This window comes from Bos mutus, chromosome X (assembly GCF_027580195.1).
Source record: "Bos mutus isolate GX-2022 chromosome X, NWIPB_WYAK_1.1, whole genome shotgun sequence".
Classification (NCBI taxonomy): domain Eukaryota; kingdom Metazoa; phylum Chordata; class Mammalia; order Artiodactyla; family Bovidae; genus Bos; species Bos mutus.
Window position 1 is genome coordinate 39,096,080 of NC_091646.1, and position 14,747 is coordinate 39,110,826.

Genomic DNA, 14,747 nt, shown 5'->3' on the forward strand with positions numbered 1-14,747 from the left:
TTTCCTTTATATATTGTGTATTTATTATTTTATATTACTTTGTTTTCAAGGCATTCTTTTGTCCCTTTACTTTGTTCAAATATGAAACATTTCATAAATTTTCATATTATCCTTGAGTCCAGACCTTGCTAATCTTTATATCATTTTAACTTTAGTATGTGTACTGCTGAATTGAAAATGGCATTTTCTTAAACATGAAGTTTCACTTTTGTGCAACTTTGTGATTTCAAAAAGTGCACATTATTTTGAAGAGTAAATTACCTGAAGAAAAATCTAAAACAGTTCACTTTCATGTACAATATTTGTTCCCACAAGTAGCTAAATCATAATATATTATACTATAGAGATTCAAAGAAAAATGATTTTTTTAATGTTCACTATATTTGTAAACAACCTGGTGTCTGTCCATATGATTTAAATATATAATAACTTAAAGAATACACATTATTTTTAAAAATTAAGAACAGCAAAAGTTCTGGGATTTTTTTTTTTTAATCATACTTGCTAGTTAACCAGTTAGCTTGCTACATTTCATGGATACTGGCAGAAAACAAAAATACTACTGGATCAGATTCAAAGAATTTCATTTTTAACAGCATACAGTAGCCAGTATGATCTTGATGCTCACATCAGTTCCTCTTGCCCTCATGTTCCATGGGAGCAATATGGAGTGGTCTTAGGTGAATTCTTCACATGTAGTGGGTTTATGTCACAGCTACAGAACACTGAGTTCAGGGAGCCAGAATCTTTTACAGTGGGTTGTAAACAAACCTGACTGAACTTTGCCCTAGAAGGAGAGAATGTATTTATTACACAGGAGAGTAAACAAACCTGCTCTTTGCTCTGGAAGGAGTAAGTATCTTTATCTTCCAAGCCGTTTACTATATAAATGTATTTGAAAAGATGGTCCAGAACAAAAACTGATAGTGCTCAGAAGACTTGTAGAATCATGAGAGACCTATGGAGAATTGTCTCCCACATTAATGTGTACAGAAACAGATGAATCTAAAAATGGAATACTCAGTGTTAAAAATCACTATTCTAATTCTATTCTATTATGTTTTTTCACAATATTGATCCTAAGTTGTAAATGACATAAAAAGTGAAAGATAGACTAACAGAAATATTGATCTTTTTGAAAGACTCATGAATACTAAGAGACTGATTCTTCTTTTGGGCTGAAACTGAGTTGGTCACCTGTTTCTATTTCAGAAAACTCTCTGGACAGAATTTCTGTTCTTCCCTAGGTAGACTACAGTTTTAAATTATTTGCAAAAATGGCTGAAATCACTCCCCTCCTTACATACATCCATGACTTTTTCATTCCTTCCATTAAATGAAGGATTTTATTGTTGAAATTTCAAAAAATCAGTTATGAAATTTAGGATTGCAATGACAACCCACTCCAGTACTCTTGCCTGGAAACTCCCATGGGTGGAGGAGTCTCGTAGGCTGCAGTCCCTGGGGTCGTGAAGAGTCAGACATGACTGAGCGACTTCACTTTTTTTCACTTTTCACTTTCATGCATTGGAGAAGGAAATGGCAACCCACTCCAGTGTTCTTGCCTGGAGAATCCCAGGGATGGTGGAGCCTAGTGGGCTGCCGTCTATGGAGTCGCACTGAGTTGGACACGACTGAAGCGACTTAGCAGCAGCAGCAGCTTACCATAGTGTCAAATGAAATATTTATCATTTCTTCTTTCCTTCTCTTCCTCTCTTCTCCCTTCCTTTCTTCCTTTGAAACAACTCATGCTTAATTAATGGCAGGAAAAAGCCAGTAGAGGGAAAGAAAATGAAGATGGAAGAAACATGACTCATTTTTTTGCACTGTAGTAAAAATGCAGAAAAAGCCTCTTATTTTCCACTACAAATTTCCCTTCCTTCATTCAGGATTGAAGAGCCAAGGGGTGTAGTTGGAATGAACTGATTATTATAACATCCTAATAGGAGAAGGGCATTTCTGGCTTGGTCAAAATGACCAGCAGCAAACTTTCTGCTTCAACTGTCCTCATGTATAAAGAGAAAGAAAAGTTAAAAAAAAAAAAAAAAACACTGGGAAGGAAATAAACTAACATTTTGGAGCCCTCTGTTTCTCTTGCCCTCACACACTGGCTTTTCAAGCTACATGGCATTTGCAATGTATGTGCTCTGGCTATGTGCTGCCATCAGAACTTGTGTACTTGAAGGGGCTATAATGACATGGCAAATGATTATATGAATATGCATCTGCATGACTTCATTCCAACCCTCTCTTTTGCTAGTTTTCAGGATTACTAATGTGTAATTATCGTCAGCAAATACATTGAGGCAGAAGGGACGCTCTGGAGCTGCAAAGATACCAAATTATAATATCACCTAACCAAGCTGCCCTAACAGTGCCAGGGGACATGAGATGAAGCCAGAAGCCTGGGCAGTAAGACTGTGAGTGTGCTAATTAGGAGACCAAGGCTTCTGACTCATCTGTGGACTTGCTGACTCACTCTGCTGTCAGCAAGTCATTTTGTCTCCCTTGGTGTTATTGTTACAAAGGAAATAGTGATTCCCACCTCCCTGGATATACTGATGATTCATGCATACTGAAAAGCTTGAAAAAAAGTGGGAGGGAAATGCCTTAATAGTCAAAGTATTACAAACACAGTGTTACTCTTGAAATAATGGCAGGATGTTTTCATCTTGTGGATAAAATCCTATTTTTCTCCAAAATAGCATCAAGCCATCAAAATATAAAACTCTCATGTACTAATTTCAAAGGTTTATTTGTGAGTGTGTGGGTACTGAGGTTTAATGAGGGGGACATTGGCTGAGAAAGCTTTCTGCCTTCTGGGTTTGTTGAAAAGATGTCAGTAAGTTACTTGGAAACTTATTTGAAATACAGGAAAGAACTTTGGGGTATCACATTTCTAATGAGGAGAGTTCATCATTAATCAGCTCCAAATAAGACTACAAACCACAAGCTTCATTTTAATCAAATTGATTCAAAGGAAAACCTAGTGCCTTTCATAGACCCAGATCATTAACATTCACTTCTGAGTCCTGCTTCAACTTTATGGAGTCTGTCACCAATTCACGTGTACTTTCTCTATTCCTTTCTGAACAAAAAGGAAATATGCTATTCATTCAGGCTATTTTTCTTTATTCCTTCACTTACTAACTAATTAAGATTTTTGAATAATTTCAAACACAAGGCTGAGGATACATTAGTAAGACAGATATGGCCTTCTCCTCAGAGTTTACCAAGCTAGCAAAGAGAAGATATGAACCAGGCTTATGAGTCTATTTTGCATGTGGAAGAAAGAAACATTTCTGACTCAGAAAGCAGATGGTGATAGTGTCATTATTCCTAATTGGTCACTGGCTCTTCCCTTATAAGAAGAGTATGTATCCTTGTTCCCTTCCATGTGACTTGCAATACCTTTTCTGTTGACATCAAGTTTGGCCGTATGATTTGTTTTGGCTAAACAAATATGATCACAGCAGACAGTATACCAGTCCTAAGGAAAAGTTCCAAGAGCCATCAGGTGGTTTTATAAGCTTTCTTGCCTTCACCCTACCATGAAAGTAGTAGATCCAGCTCAGGGGCTGCTCTTCAGTCTGTATTCAGGAAGCAGTCACAGGGAGCTATGACTGCCAACCTGTAACTAACATGTAATACAAATGAAAAATAAACTTTTATCTTTATAAACTACTGAGATTCTTGAGTCATATATATATTTTTTAATTTATGTTTTAATTGAAGAAAAATTGCTTTACAATGTTGAATCATTTTTATCACAGCCAAGCTAAATAATATAGAGCTTTTCATCCTTAAAGTTGACCATTTCTGAATTGTTTGGGCATTTAGATTTACAGAGGAGGACAGTCTTCTCTTTATTTCTACCTTTAGTTGGATCAGAGATCAGATTACTTTCACATAGTAAAATGAGCACTGCCTCAACCCACCTTTGGTTTCTTCCCAAGAACTCAAAATATGGGAAAGTCTTTATTCCCATGAGACAATAGAAGACATCATTCATTTTCTTTCTAATACAAAGATTTGTACTTTCCTGAAGTGAAATAATCTTTATATTGAAGAAGAAAATTTGTTGAACCATGAGTGGTAGTTTGATAATACAACCTCTTTAATACAAAGCAAATTACTGTGAAATGAAATACATTCTGGTTTGCAAAAAATGAGACATTTCAAGGTGCTGCTGGTGCTGCTGCTAAGCCGCTTCAGTCGTGTCTGACTCTGTGCGACTCCATAGATGGCAGCCCACCAGGCTCCACCGCCCCTGGGGTTCTCCAGGCAAGAACACTGGAGTGGATTGCCATTTCCTTCTCCAGTGCATGAAAGTGAAAGTGAAGTCTCTCAGTCGTGTCCGACTCTTAGTGACCCCATGGACTGCAGCCTACCAGGCTCCTCCATCCATGGGATTTTCCAGGCAAAAGTACTGGAGTGGGTTGCCATTGCCTTCTCCGATTTCAAGGTGAGGGAGGGTGTAATCTGCAATAAGAAGGCAAATATCAAGGGAGTAAAATTAAGAATAGACTTTTTTTGTTTTACGATGAAATTTTTCTTTTCACAGTATTACTTATGAAGCAAAATATTTTAGACTTAGAATTGAAAGCTATATTATAACTTTTTCTAGATTTATCTTTATTATAGAATTTTAGGGGCCATTATTTAATGTTAGAACTGGAAAAAAATTAAGGCTAGTTAATTTGATACTTTCATTTCATAATGAAAAAAAATTGGTGGGAGGAAATAAAGTTGCTTAACTTAAAGTTGCATAGTTGTCCATGGGAAAGCTGGGATTCCAGAACCGGCCTTGCTGACTCCAAGTCCATTATAGGGTCTCATACTTGTGAGTGTATTAGAATAAGAGTATTATATATCAGGATTATATATAGTACTATATTAAGTACTTGCATACATTACAACATTAGATGGAAATTTGATCCCACAGATTTCTCAAAATATCCCATTTTACCAATGAGTGAACAGATTGATGAGGTTACCCAAAAACCCCAAGAACTCAGTGAATGACTGAATCACCATTTGAATCTTGACATTCTGGCTCTAGAATCAGTTTTCTAAGTTACTGTTTTCTTTTGCTTACACTACAAGAGAAAAGAAAAATACTGTAATTTTGAGATGAAAGAACGACTGGAAACAGAATCAGCAATCACAAAAAGTTATTTTGAAAAATTTAGCACTTTTACAAAAGGATCTGTGAAGTTCACCTGTAAAGTATTATGCAAAATTTAGTAAGCCCTTTAGAGCCCCAGGGGAGAAGGCAATGGCAACCCACTCCAGTACTCTTGCCTGGAAAATCCCATGGATGGAGGAGCCTGGTAGGCTGCAGTCCATGGGGTCGCAAAGAGTTGGACACGACTGAGTGACTTCACTTTCACTTTCATGCATTGGAGAAGGAAATGGCAATCCACTCCAGTATTCTTGTCTGGAGAATCCCAGGGGCGGTAGAGCCTGGTGGGCTGCCATATATGGGGTCACACAGAGTCAGACACGACTGAAGTGACTTAGCAGCAGCAGCAGTTAGAGCCCCAGGACCCAGTTTAAAAGGCTGTGGCCTGGTTTACTCTCCCTGGGCATTGAGTAGACACTGGCAAATCACATGGAACTGGGAAGGGCAAATTCCACCAGAGCCCACCAGCCCCCTATCCCAGGAGGAGCTGCACTATAAGCATATTCTCCATGCCATGATCCTCTAAATGCTTTCACTAAGCAAAATAAATCTTTTAGTAGGCATTTGTAAGAGAGCAGAATTACTAGGAAAATAAATCTTTTAGTAAGCATTTGTAAGAGAGCAGAATTACTAGGTCACAGTAACTCTGTGGAAACTATTCTTTCAGTACACTCTCTGCCCCTTAGGCTGTGTTACAAGTTGGAACCCACCTGAAGTGGAGATACCGAAGGCTTAGTCTCAATTCACATTTTAACAAAGGTTTCTACTTCCTGGGGCTCTTTCACACAAAGAACTCTATCTAAACACTCCTACCATGCCATGGCACGAAACTTGAATGGATATTTACTTATGAAATGACTCTGTAACTCAGGCAGTTAGAAATGTTTTATTTGACTTGGCTTAAGTATCATTAACACGACTGTGAAGAGTAAATGAAGAAGAAAATGTAGGTTAATGGTAAAACCCTTCAAGTATGCCTTTTCCCAATTATCCTGGTAAGGTGATATCAGAAAATGTCAGCATGAATGGCACTAATTTATCACCCATGTGTTTTTCACACTTTCTTGCTTTATTCTCTGGAGAGCTATATTCAAGTTCCATGACAACTGCCGATCCTGCTTCACAACTACCCTTGTGCCTGGGAAATATACACACAGCTGCGTATGGCCTCAATAAATTGTAGGAAGTTGCTGAGCTGTTAAGACTATGAACTTTAGAGTACCTGAGCTTAATTCCTTGCCCTGTCCCTGATTAATTTTCTGAGCAAATGAATTAACCTGTCTGAACCTTTTTTTTTTTTCCTCTTCTGTACAATGGGGGAAGAAATAATCTGCACATCACAAGAAACTGATTGTTAATTCAACAAATATTTGAAAGTCTACTTTTTATCACACAGACCAAAAAAAAGCATACATAAGGAAATGACACAAGGTGAAAAGATGACAATTATATGTAAAAATAAATTATAGAAAGGGTAAAACGGATGAGTAATGCTGTGGTAGAAGTTGAGTAGACAGAATTTTTTTAATCAGTATGGTCAGAGTAGGCCTCAGATGAAAAAAGGCTTGGATAATGATCTCCGCTTGGAATGAAAAAGGAAGATACTGTTGGGTACTGAGAAAGGAAGTGATATGAGCAACATTGCATTTAAAGGGCTAAGTCTGGCTGCTGTGTAGGAGACAGAAGGTAAAGGTGCAAGAAGAGAAACAAAGACAACCTTCAGAATGCAGACCACCAGGCTCCTCCATCCATGGGATTTTCCAGGAAAGAGTACTGGAGTGGGGTGCCATTGCCTTCTCCACAGAATAGGAGAAAATAATATCAAATGAAGCAACTGACAAAGAATTAATCTCAAAAATATACGAGCAACTCCTGAAGCTCAATTCCAGAAAAATAAATGACCCAATCAAAAAAATGGTCCAAAGAACTAAACAGACATTTCTCCAAAGAAGACATACAGATGGCTAACAAACACATGAAAAGATGCTCAATACCACTCATTATCAGAGAAATGCAAATCAAAACCACAATGAGGTACCATTTCATGCCAGTCAGAGTGGCTGCTATCCAAAAGTCTACAAGCAATAAATACTGGAGAGGGTGTGGAGAATAGGGAACCCTCTTACACTCTTGGTTGGAAGGCAAACTAGTACAACCACTATGGAGAACACTGTCAGATCAGATCAGATCAGATCAGTCGCTCAGTCATGTCCAACTCTTTGAGACCCCATGAATCACAGCACGCCAGGCCTCCCTGTCCATCACCAACTCCCGAAGTTCACTCAGACTCACGTCCATCGAGTCAGTGATGCCATCCAGCCATCTCATCCTCTGTCGTCCCCTTCTCCTCTTGCCCCCAATCCCTTCCAGCATGAGAGTCTTTTCCAATGAGTTAACTTTTCGCATGAGGTGGCCAAAGTACTGGAGTTTCAGCTTTAGCATCATTCCTTCCAAAGAAATCCCAGGGCTGATTTCCTTTAGAATGGACTGGTTGGGTCTCCTTGCAGTCCAAGGGACTCTCAAGAGTCTTCTCCAATACTACAGGTCAAAAGCATCAATTCTTGGGCGCTCAGCCTTCTTCACAGTCCAACTCTCACATCCATACATGGCCACAGGAAAAACCATAGCCTTTACTAAATGAACCTTTGTTTCTTAAAAAACTGGATTCTGTGTGTTGATTTTATATCCTGCAACTTCACTATATTCATTGATTAGCTCTAGTAATTTTCTGGTGGAGTCTTTAGGGTTTTCTATGTAGAGGATCATGTCATCTGCAAACAGTGAGAGTTTTACTTTTTCTTTTCCAATCTGGATTCCTTTTATTTCTTTTTCTGCTCTGAGTACTGTGGCCAAAACTCTCAAAACTATGTTGAACAGTAGTGGTGAGAGTGGGCACCCTTGTCTTATTCCTCCTGACTTTAGGGGAGATGCTTTCAATTTTTTACCATTGAGGATAATGTTTGCTGTGGGTTTGTCATATATAGCTTTTATTATGTTGAGGTATGTTCCTGCTATTTCTGCTTTCTGGAGGTTTTTTTTTTTTTTATCAAAAATGGGTATTGAATTTTGTCAAAGGCTTTCTCTGCATCTATTGAGATGATCATATGGCTTTTATTTTTCAATTTGTTAATGTGGTATATCACATTGATTTGCAGATATTGAAGAATCCTTGCATCCCTGGGATAAAGCCCAGTTGGTCCTGATGTATGATTTTTTCAATGTGTTGTTGGATTCTGATTGCTAGAATTTTGTTAAGGATTTTTGCATATATTCATCACTGTTATTGGCCTGTAGTTTCTTTTTTTGTGGCTTCTTTGTCAGATTTTGATATTAGGGTGATGGTAGCCTCAGAGAATGAGTTTGGAAGTTTACCTTCCTCTAAAATTTTCTGGAAGAATTTGAGTAGGATAGGTGTTAGCTCTTCTCTAAATTTTTGGTAGAATTCAGCTGTGAAGCTGTCTGGACCCGGGCTTTTGTTTGCTGGAAGATTTCTGATTACAGTTTCAATTTCCGTGCTTGTGATGGGTCTGTTACAATTTTCTATTTCTTCCTGGTTCAGTTTTGGAAAGTGGTAATTTTCTAAGAATTTGTCCATTTCTTCCAAGTTGTCCATTTTATTGGCATATAATTGCTGATAGTAGTCTCTTATGATCCTTTGTATTTCTGTGTTGTCTCTTGCGATCTCTCCATTTTCATTTCTAATTTCATTGATTTGATTTTTCTCCCTTTGTTTATTGATGAGTCTGGATAGTGGTTTATCAGTTTTATTTATCCTCTAAAAAACCCCAGCTTTTGGCTTTGTTGATTTTTGCTATGGTCTCTTTTGTTTCTTTTGCATATATTTCTGCCCTCATTTTTAAGATTTTTTCCTTCTACTAACCTTAGGGTTCTTCATTTCTTCCTTTTCTAGTTGCTTTAGGTGTAGAGTTAGGTTATTTATTTGACTTTTTTCTTGTTTCTTGAGGTATGCCTGTATTGCTATGAACCTTCCCCTTAGCACTGCATTTACAGTGTCCCAGAGGTTTTGGGTTGTTGTGTTTTCATTTTCATTTGTTTCTATGCATATTTTAATTTCTTTTTTGATTTCTTCTATGATTGGTTGGTTATTCAGCAGCATGTTGTTCAGCCTCCATATGTTGTAATTTTTAATAGTTTTTCTCCTCTAATTGAGATCTAATCTTACTGTATTGTGGCCAGAAAGGGTGCTTGAATGATAGTAAATTTGAAGGATATAAAATCAACACAAAAAAATCCCTTGCATTCCTATATGCTAATAATTAGAAAATAGAAAGAGAAATTAAGGAAACAATTCCATTCACCATTGCAATGAAAAGAATAAAATACTTAGGAATATATCAACCTAAAGAAACAAAAGAGCTATATATAGAAAACTCCCAGGGTCCAGCCCCGGTTGGATCCAGGGATTCCCTCAGGAGGACAGCGTTGGCGATTAGAATAGTAAAGCCTGAGAGATTTTACAGGCTCATTATAACTGGTTTACACGGAAATTCAATATAACCTGTAACACCAGGTTAGCTCTGACCATGGAGGCTGCAGGAGCCCTCTTGAATCGCTGATGGTGCCCCACCTTAGGCACCTTCTCGAGTGGGTCTTAGAAGCCCAGGCAAGTAAGTGGTCCCAGAGGACCCCCACACTCCAATTAAATGTCCTGAAGGAAGAACAGAAAAGAAAAGGAGGAAAAGGAAACAAGAAAGAACGACATGGGGAGACCAAGCTTTGAGCAAGGCCTGTAGCTTTATTTTCAAAGGGAGCTTACATACCTTAAGTTGTGCATGGAGGATAATAGAGGGTGTGAAATCATGCAAAGTCAGCAGTCTTTGATCCTTATCGAGACCAGGCTTTGTATTCTGCAAACTTATCGTATACAAATGGTTTAGGTGATTTACATCATCTTCTGGCCAGAAGGCCTGTTAACATTTAATGACTCTGATAAAGGTTTGTCAAACATGAGACTTATTTTCTCTAAGAGTAATTATTTTAAAGTTTGGCACCATCCTCCTAATGTGTTATATAAAGTTGCATTCTTATAGGGCAGAGGTGCAGTGGGTTTACAACAAAGTAAAGAATTTATTACCTTAAGGGTCTAAAGTTGTTAACACCAAGGCCACTACTTTTTGTTTCTACATACCAACTATATTAATTAATACACATTCAAGGATACAATACAGGGGATGTGGAAACTTGGCAGCAAGCATTGGCTCAACAATGAAATCTTCTACTAGTTCTATTCTGACAATTTATAACTCCCCGAGAGGCTCTATACTATTTGAATATCTTAAGCTTCCCCTGCCTCTCGCAGTTGGGAGACTGTAAACAATTGTATACATAGCTGTAGAAGTCCAGGTAAACCTGTCAGGCAAGTTAGCTGTCTGAGGGGTTTGGAATTAAACACTCCTATTATGTCCAGGAGGCTTATTAACTACAGCTTTAAGTTGATTTCCTTCAGAGAAAAGGTGGTCGGGGATAGCCCCCCATTATTGTCAGAGGAGTTGGTGAAAGTCATGAAGCAGTAAAACAGACTCTGGTTTTGGGGTAGATGCTCAGGCAGGTCCAGAGGGGCACCCCTCGAGTTCTGGCTTGCCTTGCCCACCAGAACTCTCCCACATGACCTTGTCATGGGTGGGGACTCCCGTGCTGGCTCCCGGCAGAAAACTATAAAACACTGGTGAAAGAAATCAAAGAGGACACTAATAGATGGAGAAATATACCATGTTCATGGATCAGAAGAATCAATATAGTGAAAATGAGTATACTACCCAAAGCAATCTATAGATTCAATGCAATCCCTATCAAGCTACCAACGGTATTCTTCACAGAGCTGGAACAAATAATTTCACAATTTGCATAGAAATACAAAAAAAACTCGAATAGCCAAAGCAATCTTGAGAAAGAAGAATGGAACTGAAGGAATCAACCTGCCTGACTTCAGGCTGTACTACAAAGCCGCAATCATCAAGACAGTATGGTACTGACACAAAGACAGAAACATAGATCAATTGAACAAAATAGAAAGTCCAGAGATAAACCCACGAACCTATGGACACCTTATCTTTGACAAAGGAGGCAAGAATATACAGTGGAGAAAAGACAATCTCTTTAACAAGTGGTGCTGGGAAAACTGGTCAACCACTTGTAAAAGAATGAAACTAGAACACTTTCTAACACCATACACAAAAATAAACTCAAAATGGATTAAAGATCTAAACGTGAGACCGGAAACTGTAAAACTCTTAGAGGAGAACATAGGCAAACATTCTCCGTCATAAATCACAGCAAGATCCTCTATGACCCACCTCCCCAAATGCTGGAAATAAAAGCAAAAATAAACAAATGGGACCTAATTAAGCTTAAAAGTCTTTGCACAACAAAGAAAATAATAAACAAGGTGAAAAGACAACCTTCAGAATGGGAAAAAATAATAGCAAATGAAGCAACTGACAAAGAATAAATCTCAAAAATATACAAGAAACTCCTGCAGCTCAATTACAGAAAAATGAATGACCCAATCAAAAAATGGGCCAAATAACTAAATAGACATTTCTCCAAAGAAGACATACAGGTGGCTAACAAACATGAAAAGATACTCAACATCACTCATTATCAGAGAAATGCAAATCAAAACCACAATGAGGTACCATTTCATGCCAGTCAGAATGGCTGCTATACAAAAGTCTACAAGCAATAAATGCTGGAGAGGGTGTGGAGAAAAGGGAACCCTCTTACACTGTTGGTGGGAATGCAAACTAGTACAGCCACTATGGAGAACAGTGTGGAGATGCCTTAAAAAACTGGAAATAGAACTGCCATATGACCCATCAATCCCACTGCTGGGCATACACACCAAGGAAACCAGAATTGAAAGAGACATGTGTACCCCAATATTCATCGCAGCACTGTTTATAATAGCCAGCACATGGAAGCAACTTAGATGTCCATCAGCAGACGAATGGATAAGAAAGCTGTGGTACATATACGCAATGGAATATTACTCAGCCATTAAAAAGAATACATTTGAATCAGTTCTAATGAGGTGGATGAAACTGGAGCCTATTATACAGAATGAAGTAAGCCAGAAAGAAAAACACCAATACAGCATAATAATGCATATATATGAAATATAGAAAGATGGTACTGATAACCCTGCATGCGAGACAGCAAAAGAGACACAGATGTATGGAACAGTCTTATGGACTTTGTGGGAGAGAGTGAAAGTGGGATGATTTGGGAGAATGACATTGAAACACATAAATTATCATATGTGAAATGAATCACCAGTCCAGGTTTGATGCATGATACAGGATGTTTGGGGCTGGTGCACTGGGATGACCCAGAGGGATGGGATGGTGAGGGAAGTGGGAGGGGGGTTCAGGATGGGGAATACATGTACACCCATGCTGGATTCATGTCAATGTATGGCAAAACCAATACAATATTGTAAAGTAAAAATAATAAAAATAAATAAAAATTTTAAAAAAGAAGAGAAACAGACAAATCAGTGGCAAAGCTAGATGTGAGATGATGATGGCCCAGAACATCAGAACAGGGTGGTAGTAGTGGATACAATGAGATATTGTCAGATTCTGGATAATTTTATAAATGATAAGACATATCATGTGAGAGGAAGAGATGAGTTAAGGAAAGGCTCTTAGTGTTTCAGCTTGAGCAACTAGGATAGAATTGCTGTCTAACAAGATAAAGAAAGCTGTGGATGGAGCAGGTGTATGTGTGGGGAGAATTATCAAGAGTTCACCTTTGGCAGAATTGAGTCTGAAATGTCTTTTAGACATTTAAGTGGAGAAGTTGAGTAGACAGGTAACTATATGAGTCTGGAGTTCAGGAAGGAAGACTGGGTTGAAGTTATAAATTTGGGATTTTGTGAGAATTAAATGAGGCAATGTATATACAGCACTGAAAGTGGCATGTAACACATAATAAGAACTAATTTTATACACTATATTAAAAGCGTCTAATCATAATATCAACAAATATAATTCTCATTACCTGTCTAGCACAGTGCTTGGGTCTTAGTGTGCTTTATATATGTGTATGACATAGTCAAAGATGAACGCTTCAGACTACTGTATATGTGTGTAATTTTTGAGAGTGCAACACAGAGAGTGACCATAATGTTATTCCTTTTCATTTTAAATGAACATTTTCTAAGTTGATTATTTTTTAATTTCACAAATATTTGTTAAGAAATTTATCTGGGCTACTTAGGCCCCAAACACAAACCTCTGCTTCAGGTTTATTGCCTTCTCTCTCCTATTTAGAAGATTCAAAGAAGATTTCCTTACAAAAAGACAATACAGTCACTCAAAAGTTCAAAAACCAAAGCCATATAAAAGAGTGTGTACATTGAAAAGCCTTGCTTCCATCCCTGTTCCTATCCATTCCCCCTATTGCATTGTCAGGAGTTGGAAAACTTTCTGTTAAGGCCCAAGTAATAAATATTTTAGGCTTGCAAGCCTTCTGGACATTGTTGCAATTATTCAATTCTGCCATTGCAGTGCAAAAGCAACCATAGACAATATAGAACAAATGGCATGGCTGTGTTCCAACAAAACTTTATTTATAAAAATAGGCACCAGGTCTGCTGGCTATAATTTTCTATCCTTGCTATAGGCAATCATTTTTATTAGTTTATTCTTTTTTATGAAAATGCAAGCAAATGTGAATATATATTCTCATGCCCCTTTCTTATATTAATCTAAGACATACTACTTTTCATAACTTGAAACAGTATTTTATTACATATTTTTAATATTTTTCTGTATCAATATATAGAGAACACCCTCGTTTTTTCTGTTTGCATTTTAAATACATCGTTTCATACGTGTGAACAGTATATGTAAAGGATAAATTTCTAGACTTGGGATTGCTGGATCAAGAGGTAAGTACATTTGCAATTTGGGAAGATATTGTTGGATTCACTGTTAATCATTTTCACTTTCAGCACAATATATGAAAGTGCCTGTTTTAAATTATGAGATGCTTCATGAATTGGTATGTAATTCTTGTTTAGAGGCCATGTTAATCTTTTCTGAATCATTCCAATTATAGCATATATGCTGCTGAAGTGAACACCACAAAGTCATTTTTAATTTAGTAATGGTTGAATGCTTTTGGGTGGTGTGCAGCCAAATACTGGGTAAACTATAAAACTCCTCTTTCCATTTAGCCTGGAGGTGAAAGAGAGAAAAGGTTTTTTTTTTTTCTGGACAGCAGGCTTTTTTTTTTTTTTTTTCAGAGTGCTGATTGGAAGAGAGCCTTAAATTCTGGCTATATATGAATCTGTGCACTAGCTAATGAGGACATAAATGGCCAGAGTGGTAGAAAGAGTTAATGAACACCCCATGTTTTGAGCAATCGTGCATAAAGATAGAGCTCTCTGCTGATTGTAACCAATACAGACTGCAGTAGGATTCATCCAAAAAAGAAGGAATGATGATTAACAGAAGAGGCGATCTGGTTAAGATCAAGTAAAACATAATTTAAAAATAATAAAAGAACCGATATTTATTAAGCAGAGTTTATAGGC

The 14,747-nt window shown here is 37.6% G+C and overlaps 1 non-coding gene across 1 annotated transcript; it reads right to left on the bottom strand.

The window, feature by feature from the left end:
* Nucleotides 1-14,186: 14,186 nt before the first annotated feature.
* Nucleotides 14,187-14,293, bottom strand: LOC138986536 (U6 spliceosomal RNA). Its single transcript, XR_011463351.1, has one exon. It is a non-coding gene; the product is annotated as a U6 spliceosomal RNA (small nuclear RNA).
* Nucleotides 14,294-14,747: the final 454 nt, after the last annotated feature.